General features: G+C 35.8%; 1 long non-coding RNA gene across 7 annotated transcripts; it reads right to left on the bottom strand.

Annotated features, from left to right (window-relative positions):
* On the bottom strand, positions 2,730-11,926 carry LOC107616955. Of its 7 annotated transcripts, none has more exons than XR_002354863.1 (9): positions 11,202-11,926; positions 11,057-11,126; positions 10,830-10,976; positions 6,602-6,690; positions 4,943-6,166; positions 4,815-4,854; positions 4,446-4,724; positions 3,386-3,466; positions 2,730-3,186 (listed from the first exon to the last, which is right to left on the bottom strand). It is a non-coding gene; the product is annotated as an uncharacterized LOC107616955 (long non-coding RNA). The 7 variants fall into 7 exon arrangements; XR_001614722.2 differs by lacking the exon at positions 3,386-3,466 and having other exon boundaries at positions 4,943-5,525; positions 5,655-6,166; XR_002354861.1 differs by lacking the exon at positions 3,386-3,466 and having other exon boundaries at positions 4,943-5,525; positions 6,102-6,166; positions 11,202-11,924.

The following is a 12,734-nucleotide window of genomic DNA, read 5'->3' as shown; positions in this document are numbered from 1 at the left end:
GTTTACTACTTAAGCTTGTATAAGATGCCAAAGGGGGTTGCAGAAAAGATCATTGGACTTCAAAGAAGGTTCTTGTGGAGTAAAGAAGATGGGAATAACGGGATACCACTGGTGAAATGGGAGGTAGTACAAGCTCCGAAAAAGCTAGGTGGCTTGGGGTGGGAGATGCTCTAATTAGAAATGCGTCGCTGTTGTTCAAGTGGTGGTGGCGCTTTTCAAAGGAGGACTGCCCGCTTTGGAAGAAGGTAGTTTGCTCTTGTAATCACTTGGACCCAACTGTAATGTTATCAAGCCAACCTTTGCCATCAAGAGGGGGGCCGTGGAAAGATATCTGCCAGCTCAATATCAAGGAGCAACAGGCAAGAGATATGATGATCAGAGGTCTGTTAATGGAGGTGGGAAATGGCAGAAACATTCGTTTTTGGGAGGATGCTTGGTTACAAGGTGGCTCTTTGAAAGATTGTTTTCCGAGACTCTTCTCTGTTTCAAATCAACAAGGATCCGTAATAGGGGATTGTGGGTTTTGGGATGGGCTAGAGTGGGTGTGGGACTTCCAATGGAGGAGACAACTCTTCCAATGGGAGTTAGAGTTGCTCAACCAACTTCACGACCGGTTACGGGTTGTCAGGTTATCGGTGGATAGAGAGGATTCAGTTGTTTAGAAATTTGATAAAAATAGTGTTTTTTCAACTAACTCCTTTGTGCAGGTACTACAGAAAGAGACTCTCGCAGCCGACATCACGAGCTACAACTTCACAAGCTCCATTTGGAGAGGCTTGGTTCCTCCAAGAGTTGAGCTATTTGCATGGTTTGTGCTAGTAGGCAGGGTCAACACGAATTAGAGGCTGGGTAGACTTGGCATTATTAATCATCATGACAATATTTGTGTGTTGTGTAAAAAAGACATAGAATTTGTACATCATTTATTTTTGGCTTGTGAGTTTACGTGGCAGGTGTGGTGTGCTTGGCTGACGTTTTCTAATAGAGCATGGGTCGCCCCGGGAACAATTAAAGATTTCTTTGAGAGTTGGACTAGAGTAGCAGGTGGTAAGACTGAGCAAAAGAAATGGCTGATAGGATTCTGTGCGGTTATTTGGAACATCTGGTTGGAGCAGAGACAAGTGTTGAAGGAGTAAAGATTCTGTCCTTCTTGAGTTACAAGGAATGGTGTAGAGTTGATCCGTTTGGTTGTTGATGGCAATGCCGGAGATGACTACGGATTACAACTTGTTAATTTTATATTTATGTTTTGCTTTTGTTATCTTTCTTTCTGCTCCACTTGTTGTGTTGAGCTAACTGTGTTAAAAAAAATTAATAGATAAAATTAAAATTTATTTTTATATATCGTTTTTGTTTCAACGTTTTTGTCCTATTTAAGTCCTTAACGTTTTAAAATTGTTTTAATTTTGTTTTGCCGTCAATTTGTTAATAGATTCCTAATGGCAGGACAGTATTGGGCCAATTTTAAAATATTAAGGACTTAAATAGGACGATTTAAATGTTAGGAACAATTTTAGAACTTACCCCAAATATTAGGACAAAAATGATATTTTACTCAATAAAATATAATCAGACCAATGAACGTAAGAAATAACACAAGTTAAAGATGAACGTCTTGAAATAGTGGTTTGTATGAATAATTAGAATTGTATTTTAAAGATAATATTAAAGGATATATTTAGTATAACCGAAATTGAAATATAGTCATATAGATGAGGATTTTTACATAATCATGGACATGAGAAAGTTATTATTTTATTTTTTTTATATTAATACAATTAACAAAAAAATAATAACAAAAAAAGAAATATAGTTAAATTACCACATATCATTATAAAGGATTATAAGGCAAATATAATTAACATGCAATATAAAGTAATAACCCCTTATTTTTTTTCTTCGACTACGATGTTTTATTCATGGGGTGACATTATAGATAAAGAGTCACTACAAAAAATACTGTTAAAATTGACGGCGTAACATATCGTTTTTAAATATATCACTATTTTAAAAATCTAATAAAATTGACGGCTTGTCAAACTGTCGATAAATTTTAAATAAAACCGATAATTTTTTCATTGATAATATGAGTTTAAGATTTTTGTCTATCTAGTAAAAGTGACAAACTTGTCATCGATAATATTATATAAAATCGGCAAACTGTCTGTCGATTTTGGATTCATTAAAATTGACAAGAGAGCCGTCGATAACATGATTAAAATATTGACAAGTTCTCTGTCTATTTTTTGTCTTTTTTTTTTTGTCTATTTTGAATTTAAAAGTGACAATGATACCATCGGTTTTAATAGCCATAGTTTTTGTTTTATTTTTTCATTTAAAAAATAATAGACAATTAAATATTAGATAACGAGGCAAATAAATTTTTAAATACAAAAATAAAATTTATAATAAGTATTAGATAATGAGTTTACAAACTTATCAGAATAATAATAAATAATCCTCTAACTTAAAGATTCAAGACAAGATAAATAATTAAATTCAGACTTATATTCATCTAAATTACAATCCACTAATAATACAAAATATTCAAAACAAAGTAAATAACCAAACTCGTACTCGTCTAAATAGTCCTCATCTGAATCATCGAGATCGTCAGAATTATCCTCCATATGAGCACCGTGTGGCTGTCTTGGTGGCTGTAAGATAGGTGGGAGTTTTCTATCTGGGGATACACTTTTCTGGGAGTTTAGAAAAGTAAAAAGAAGAGGTGGAGGGACACGTGATCCAGAACTATTAGGACCCATAGCCCTCAGATACTCAGTCAAGCTACTGAGTTGATGACTAAACTGATCCATTTGTGAGTTACTGGTGTTGAGATCCTCACACAAGGATTCAACAGTCTGTTGCCACTCCCTTTTCTCCATTTGATAACGGTCTTCAAATTCTCTATATTAGCGGCATGTTCAACTTTCCTATTGAGTATTGTGATTTTTTCTCTAAGATCCAAAACATCAGTGCTGGTGGTCGTGGTTGGCCCAATAAATCGGGATCGCACCATGGAAGAGTTCCTTACCTACCCATGCCATATACCTTACCTCTTTGTTTTTCACCCACTATCTCAATCCATATGCTTTTCTCAGAGTCAAACGGTGGATCAGTTACACCCGCCTCTATAGTATCCTGCCGCTCTTGCTCTGTCTGAAACATGCGCTCTTGAAATATCTCCTACAATGAGAAAAAATGAATGATAAACTACTATAAGTATCAATAATGCAAAAGCTAAGAGGATATGTCACAAAAATAAGTCCAACATTATAATGAAGGAAGGTATAAAGTCATTTCTTTTTGCACATTCCAATCTACAAAAAAATCAATCATAACGAAAAAGGTAAGTTTCCTTTGTCATTCGTGAGTGTTCATCAACCTATTGAGTCATATCCTTTTTGCGAATATGGGTGTGCTAAAAAAACTCGTCCATACGTGATGGTCTTTGAAGCGATTGATTCTACATAATATAAATAATAATCAAAAGAAAGAAGGTGATATTATTGTCAAGATATATAACTGGAAAAAAATTACAATATACATTCTCTCTTGTGTTTTCAAGCTTGCACATAACTTAATGAGAACAATATTTCAAGTCAATATGTTGTCTAGAGGTAGGTTTGGTTTTTAGGCAGAATTGTATCATATTTTTCAAATAAATAAGGACACAGCAAATTTCATGCCCATTAATCCTTCCTGACATTGAGCACCCACATCAATGGATGATTACAGCAACAAGGATAAACATTGTATTATACCAAAACACAGAGTTGAAATATGTTGAACTATACATTTAAAATTAATGGTAATAAGTCAAATAGATTAATTTTATCATCATAATATCATACAAAAGGCACAAGTCTGTTGAAATAATATAAAATCTGTAGCATGCCATGCATCTCAACTCAACCAAAGCCAATTAATTAAATGCATAAAATCACACCATATGATTGATATTATTAGTTATACTAGAAAAAAGATCTCATCTCAACAAACAACGTATGAAAAAAGGGAAGCCTAAAAGTGCCAAAAGAAAAAATCAAAATGCACTAAATATGAATATATTATCACAAGTAACTAGCTAAAGATAACCAACAATAGAAAAGACTATACAATCATAGAAAGTTAATGGCACCTATCATACTATCATGTTACAATAAAATTGATCTAAACAACATACAAAAGGGATACCTATAGAAGAGAATAAAGTGAAAATTTTAACGAATACTGAGCATTAAGTAGATTAAGAGAATCACATTAGAGCATTCAACATTCAAAACAAATTCAATTGCCATATAGGATCAACACGGTTATTTGGACAAATTGTAAGCCCTTATTCATTCACTATCACCACCATTGTTCATCTCCCATTGTCACTTGGCATCTTCTTTCTATAAGCAACAATCCTAAATAAAAAAAGGGTTCTATAAGCAACTTACCAGGCATAACCTCGCTTCTAGAAAGGTGGCGCCTCCTACAGTGTGAAGGAAGGTACCTCGAGTCAGTTTTCTGGCAATTGTATTTCTCGCCTGTAATTGTCTACAGGCATCAGTGTTCTAATGTCTCATTAATTCACTAAGAACTTCTGGTAGGATCCAATATAGACGGGCTCCTTTTTTGCGAATGGCATGGAGCATAGCTCGCAAGCACTTGGCAGCCCTAAACCTCCAAGCTTGATAGATGTCATCCTCTTCCGTATCAAGAATGTCAAAGCCTATCTATTTTAAAAAAGAAATAACATGTTGCTATTATATAACATACTATGATATATAACATTGTAAAATACGTAAAATAATGTAGATAAAAACCTGATAAATGCGCTTTTAGCCAAGCTTAGCTGGGTGTCAACTACATCAAAAACCAAAAAAATGATAAAGACATATTACTTAGTAAAAATGAGATATGCTATTCATAAAATTTAAAGCAAATAACAAACCATTTGGCACCATCATATCTAAGCTTGGGTGCACTTGTGGCGGAGTGACCAGTGGCAGTGGATGTTCCTTGACCCTGGGTATCTTGGGTACCAGTAGATGTGGTTTGCCCCACAAGATCCTGGTCGACTAGGAGCCACAATAGCTGGATCACTCTGCCCACCATGTGAGGCAGAATTGGGAGGCTCATAGGCTTGTTGAGCGCATGATCTTGGTGCACCCCGAGTAGGCATCATGTGTATCTGAGGCTCCTGATGAGAGGGGGTAGTAGTAGCAATAGGTGGCAGTCTCCCACTAGTCGAAACAGTCGTGTTTGATGATGACCCAATGAGAGTGTATGGATCCGCATTTAAGTCAAGGGGACAACCGGTAGAAATCCTAGGCATCCCCTTTCGGCCTCAGCCACGGCCACGATCTCCATCTTTACCAGAGATATCATGTACAATAGTTGGATCACCCTTTCGGCCTTGGCCACGGCCATGACCGCGATGTCCGTCTTTACCAGAGATATCATGTACAATAGCTGGATCACCCTTTCAGCCTTGGCCACGGCCACGGCCACGGCTATGACCGCGATCTCCATCTCTACCAACCATATCATGTACACATTGAAATCAGTAAGTTATTATCCATAACATAACCGATACAAAAAATTACAAAATACGAATTAAAGTAAATTAACAGATTTGTAAACTAAGAATTTACAACTAAAACCTCAATCCGAGAGTTCCAAACTTCTATCATCATCATCATCATTAATATAAGCATCATTGTCAACATAGATCTCAATGTCATCGTCCTTCTCATTGTTTACATTAGGAACCTAGACGTCAGCTACTTAAAGTTGTATCATAACAACATCTCCTGACGTAGATGCTAATGATGGTGGAAACTCTGTTTTTGAAATGATCCTAGCATGTGAAGGCTCATCATTCTGATACACCTCGGTTTTAGGCTCATTTTTTTTTCAACGACAAACCACAACAAATAAAAGTCTTATCATGAATATAATCTATACTTTCACTATAAATGGTTTACGCAAACAAGCATAGATAAGCAAGTATAGAAAAAGCATGCATAATAATTTAACAGCGATAATAAACAAATAAAAAAGTAGAAGGTTAAACTTTGAATAGCCTTTCTGGGAGTCTTAAACTCTACCAATACTTTTTCAAAACTTGTTGCCTCCTTTTCCAAGACTCTTCGCCTTTCTTGATTTCTTTGAGCTGCATCACACAGATTCCAAAATCCTCATTATTATATGGAAATGAATAGCATTTTAGAGAAAGGAAATTAAAGTAGTGTTCATCAGCACTAATTGACGAATACATATTCAAAGAGAAATTATTGTATCCTAATAAATAAAAAGGAGGAGGACATGGGAACAAGATGGAATAATTATGAAAATATATGAAAATAGATTGAAAAAGGAGGAGGAAGTATATTGAAATTTGTTGATTACTTGAATCCAATATCACTGAAGAAAATAAAGGAAGGAACTAGAAAGAAGTAATTATGAAAGTAAAGAGAAAAATGAAGAAAATGAAAGAAATGGATACATTCAGCGAATGTGAAGAAAAGGAGAAAAGCAAAATCCAACTAGATAGGGTATATATAACAATACTACTTATGCTACTGCCTTGGACAGAATGAAGGACTACCTTTAAATTTTTGGTCTTGAAGGAAATATGGACAAAAGCCAATCATAGGGCGTCTCCATATCCAAAGTTAACTCACCTTCTTTGAAGACCTATATCATTGAAAAAAGGTAATAAAGTTAATGCCATAAGGAAAATATATCAAAACTTCATGCTATAGTCTTGCTCTAATAAATTAACATCCCTTTCCTCTCTAATCATTACATGGCTGAATTTTTCTTCTTAAAAAATCAACGGGATATTGAATGCATTGAATTGACTCGTGATGATGAAGAAAACAACCAATCTTCAAACACTATGGTGCACTTGCACCCTCTCATTAATGCACTTCCTGTTCCAAACATTTTCAACTACCTTTCTTTTTCTAATTTAAACTTATGTATATCATCGAATATGTGAAATTAAAAAGTTTGAATACCAATTCTCTTACACCTAAAAGTGGTTAAGATATATGAACTTACTAATACTAAGTAGCACTAAAAATTCAGTAACAAAAAGACAAATAATATAGAGTGATATGCAAATATGCAAATAAACTCTAGTCCATAGTCCCTACCTGGAAGGCAATAAACACTGGAAGCCAATAAACTCCTCAAGGAAATAAGCAAAAAGCAAGGCAATGAATTCGGTAGATATGGAGTGATATGCCTTCGGGTAATACAAAGAGATAGAGTTTCAACAAATATGGTGAATGAAACCCCTCATCCCTAGTCCCTACTTGACAATAAGCAAATATGCATGCATATAAGAAATCAAATATCCATTGACAAGCACATTATATCGTTCCACCAAGATTGAAACAAAGCTTAAGATCACAGAGTCAACACCAATCAATAAAGGAGTTTGAAAATCTTAAAGTGAAGGCAAAGATCCACACTTGGCGGCACTAGAAGGAAGTTGGCTAGAACTTGAGAATCAAACAAAAATGTAATCTATCTACACTCATTTTCTGTAACAGTAACAAAAAAAGATTGTGTAAATAAATACATAGATATCTGGTTCTTGTGAGCTCAACTGTGAGAGAGAGGACGCATAAGAGAGAGCGGAGAATGACCAAAGTAGGATGAGCAACTGATTTTTGTTTGAGCACTGTCAATTGAAGAGAAATTTTAGAGCAGCGGCAACAGAGAGAAGGAGCAACGGCGGCACGACTTTAAGCACCTCATGATCGCACTAAAAGTCTATGCGTTACCTACCTCTACTCCTTTAGTTTCATATTATATTTGTTTAATATTGATCCTTCATGAATACAAACCAAATTTTCAATTAAGAAAACAAAAAGCCTTTTGCCTTAAACCACGTATGCACATAAGTATAATCACATTATATATATAACGTTATTCAACAATCCTCAAATACAAGTTTTGCCCCTCTAAAAACTCAAAATGACAAATGACGAGGGGTAAAATCTCAACTAAACTAACAGCAAAAAATACAAACATATATAAAGCTTTGTAGATTGGTCGCGGCTTTGTGCCAAAGCTTTCTGAACCTGTCACTGAAAAAGAAAATCTGTAGGGGGGTGAGAACATTGTCCTCGCAGGTTCTCAGTAGGGAAGGGAATACCATCAAAGTAAAAAGATACTTGAAAATAGAAAGAATCCCATTATAAAAGCAGTTTCTTTTTAAAATACACTTTGGAAAAGCTTTATAAAAATCTTACTCCGAAATGGTCGTAAAGAATATTCTTTAGTATACAAATCCGTAAAGTAAATCGTTTAAAAAGGAAAAGGACCAAATGTATGCCTAAGGGCTTCCTACCCAACCAACTTACATCACTCATTCTTATCCATCCAACACATAAACTAGAGTATTAGTACAATACCAATTCCAATCTATCTCAACCCCCATCACCACATCAGGAACAACCCTCAACGTCACCACCACCAGCATGAGGGATCTCTCAGTTTTCAAACCCAAACAAAACAATACAAATCATACACAAATAGCGAGTATAGATAGAGCAATTAGATCAAATAGCAGATAGATGTAATTATTCAATTAGGCAAACCAAAAACAAGATTCACACCCAAACAATACACGCAAATGCAAATGATTCATGTCTGTCCTATGACTAATGAGCTCATCTGTCGGTTATACAACCAAACTCGACATGTTCGGTAGCGAACCCTGGACAGTTCCTGCGTGCACGCATCCCCAGGCTCAAAAATTCATATTCATATATCAAATGCATTGGGGGAACATCTGGAAAAGTATAAGTGTCCGGACACATCTTGCGATGGAAGGTCAACAAAATCTCAAATCTCAAACTGGAGCAAGTGAAAATTCGTCAGATAAAGTTTTAAATCGCATATGACTCTCAACCAGGAGCAGTAGGAGTGAACCATTTCATCTATCCCAGGAGACTCAAACCATAACCCAGAGCAAATGGATCAATGCCACTGCATCTACCCAGGCACTATATCTCATTCAGAATCAATTTCATTATCATATTCATCCTCAATCTCATTTCATTTCATCCAAAATCATAACTCATCTCAATCATCATGGTGCGCGAATTTGAGACTCGTACAACTGAACCGGCAAGTGCACCGGGTTGTTCAAGTAATACCTCAGGTGAGTAAGGGTCGATCCCACGAGGATTGTCGGATTGAGCAATCTGTGGTTATCCTGCAGATCTTAGTCAGGCGAATAGAAAGATAGTTGTTGTTTTTGCAGACGCATAAACAAAACAATAAAGAGAAGACGTAGAAACAATGATAGAAAATCAGTTAAGGCCTCGGAGATGCTTGTTCTTACGAGTTAATACTTCTTACTGACTACTTTAACAATGAGTGATTCATTGAATAGAAAGGCTATAAGTGACTAAACTAGGGCCAGTGGTCATTAATCTTCTCTATCCAAACCAAATACCAGGACGCTGATCATTCAATCTGGAAGAGGGTGACGCTCACGCAATTCAATCTCTGTTGATCCTACTCAAAACGCCACAGACAAGGTCGGATCTTCCGGATCGGAGAATGATGCTCTATGATTCTAGCCTTAGCACCACAGGGACCTCAATTACCCATGACTAACGAGATTTTATGTCACATATCTCAATTAGCCCCGATAACTTGTTGGGATCTGTGATGCATTCTCAAGCTACAGCTCAATACTATCTTGCCAAGGACTTGCAAGAACTCATGTAGAATAAGGGGTCATATGCCAGTTCCACCCCAGATTTATAAGGATGAAGAACAAAAATGCATCATAAAATGAAATCAAACACTCTAGACTCGAGGGCAAGGTTGTATAATAACTCAATTAGAACATAATCATTTATAGCCAACAACAATCTAACTCAAACATGGCATAATCCATTCAATCTCATCGAATCACATTTCTCTAATTAATCGCTTTATAGATTGACAAATCAAACTTCCCTAATCCTCAATGTCAAGCAACATTCATAATAACACTTTTCAAACACTTTTCCTTTGAGATCAAAACCATCAAACCTCATCCATGTTCAAGCCTAAACCATATCCATTCTTCCTAACACTCAAAAACTCATTAAATCCCCAAAATTTGTCTTAACCATCTCATGACTTTCCTCCAAATCAAACATCACACAATTTATCATCATATTCCTTAAAATAACTTTTTCTCAACTCTTATGTTTAAAATCCATTAAAACCTCAAACTCACTCTCCTATTCCCAAACCTTTGAATTTATAATTAATTTATTTTTGTTAAAATCTTTAGCTAGTTAATCAAATCTCTTTTCGTTATTATTAAAAATCAAATGAGTTAAAATCACGAAAATTAACAAAATTTTAAGAACCCAATTTTCTTTAAAATCTTTAAAGATATTCAAGACATATTTCTTTGATAAAGTTAATCAAATCGAGCTCTTTTCCTTTAACCAAAACTCTTTAAATTTTTACAAAAATTTCAGCAGATCCTCCTCTAAAAATCAGAGTTTACCACCCTTCACGAGTTCCCTCAATTCAACCTCAACCCAACAAAATCAGCATTTCAAATCAACATTCCCAAATCCGTCATTCAAAACCAATCATTATCAATTTCAATCAAAGAAAACCAAAATCAACATATTCATCAATTTCACTAGAAATTCAGAAATCGACAAATTAATAACAAAATCAGTCACAACTTCAACCACAGTAGAAAATCATTTGCATCACAGGCATTCATTCATTTGCATTAATTCACTAAATTCATCAGGTATTCAAGCCCAAAACATTTTAATTTTAAAACAATCTCCTACCTCAATTAACCAAAATTTGCATAATTAAACGCATTAAATCCATTTTTTCCTCAGCCCGCAATGGCGGCAGCTGCATCCACGACTCCGTTTACTTCCGCAACAATAGTAGCAGCTTTAATTGCAACATGCAACCTAGATAACTCAATCCTAAATCATCAATGTCGTGAAATTCTTAATAACATATAACAGAATACTAATGGCGAGGGTTCCGAAATAGAGAGACTTACTATAATTTAAGAGGAAATGAGGAAACGGAGCAACAACGGCTCTGGTGATGGCGAAAAACCTTTGCGGCAGCTGCAACAACATCGCAGTGACAACAATATCCCTAGAAATTGAAAGAACAAAAATTAAAAGAATGAATACTCTTACCAATGGCAGTGGCGACGACCAGGAAACTCCGACAATGGCAGCAACAACAGTCATGTCGATAAGGAACGGCTCTGACAACTGTATGTAACTCGAGGACAGTAGTTGTAACAACAATGCAGTGACAACAATGTTCCAGAAAATTCAAAAGAACGGAGCTAGAAGCAAAAACACTCTTATTGGCAGTGGATCCCGGTAACAGAGACTCAGCGACGAACCCGCAGCGGTAGCGACGGCTTGGCAACGACGGAGCTCCCACGAAGCTCTCTATCCTCTCTCTTACGCGTTCTGTTCCTCGCATCAATGGCGGCCCAACAGCGGTGATGGTAAGACGCGACGGCACGAGACGACGACGACGATGGCTCCACGGACGGTGACTGGCACAACGGCGATGACAGAATTGGATTCTCCTCGGTGATGGTGACATGGACAGGATCCTCGACTGCAGCGGCTTGGTGGCGAGGCAGCTTCCTAGCAGTCACAATGACCTCAACGATGGCAAGCTCGGCGGCATCTTCTTCCTCTCAGCCTTGGCTCGCATCTCCTCTCTCCCAGCGTCGCTCTCCCTCGACCTCCCTCCTACGTGTGACATGACGGTACGGTGGCAGTGATTTCCTCTGGCGCCATCCTCCCTCTTTTCTTTCCTTCTCTCCCTCTACGTTTCTTTCTGAGGGTGGGTGGCGGCTTGGGGAGTTTAGGGTTAGAGTGTGTGTGTGTTTTGGGATTTTAGAGTTAGAGTTTAATTTGGAAATTTTTGGGTTAATTAAGGTTTGGTAATTTTAATCAAATTAAGGTATATTGTATTAACTTGAAATCTAATTTAATCTCTTAAAATTATTTTAAAAATATTATTTAATTATCAATTTGCTAATTGGCTTTCAATCAAGTACTCTAATTTAAAATATAAGATAATATAATTAATATTTTTTATTCATAAAACTTAAAGTATTAAATTCCAAAAATCTCAATTATTTAAATAAAATCATATAAATTCTTATTAATCTCAATTAGTTAAACTAAATCATATAAAATTCTTATTATTTTACAGCTACTAAGCTTTATAATTTAAATATAGAAAATTATTCAATAATTATAAAATTAGATAAAAATTCTAATTTAAATAGTCAAAACCTCATTATTTTCAAATTTCTAAAACTTTAAATTATAAATAGAAAAATACTCAATAATTGTAAAGTTAGATAAAAACCTTAATTTATTTCAAATTCAATTTATCAAAACTTGTTTTAATCATCTTTAATAAAATAATTTCTGAAATTAAAGTCTTTAATGAATAAATAAATTAAAATTAGTTCATAATAAGATTTTTCCAAAAATTTTGGGTCTTATAATGGCAGTAGCGGAACGACGATGGCGCGAGCAAGAGGAGAAACAATGGCGTGAGCGTGACGAGCAATGGCGCGAACATGAGGAACAACAGGGGCACGACAGCAACAGAACGCGATGGCAGCACGAGCAAGAGAAGCAACGATGGCACAACTGTGACGGAGCGATGACGACAATAGAGAATGACGGTTG

The sequence above is a fragment of the Arachis ipaensis genome, chromosome B09 (genome assembly GCF_000816755.2).
Source record: "Arachis ipaensis cultivar K30076 chromosome B09, Araip1.1, whole genome shotgun sequence".
In the NCBI taxonomy this organism is placed as follows: Eukaryota; Viridiplantae; Streptophyta; class Magnoliopsida; order Fabales; family Fabaceae; genus Arachis; species Arachis ipaensis.
This window is presented reverse-complemented; position numbering and strand designations above follow the sequence as displayed.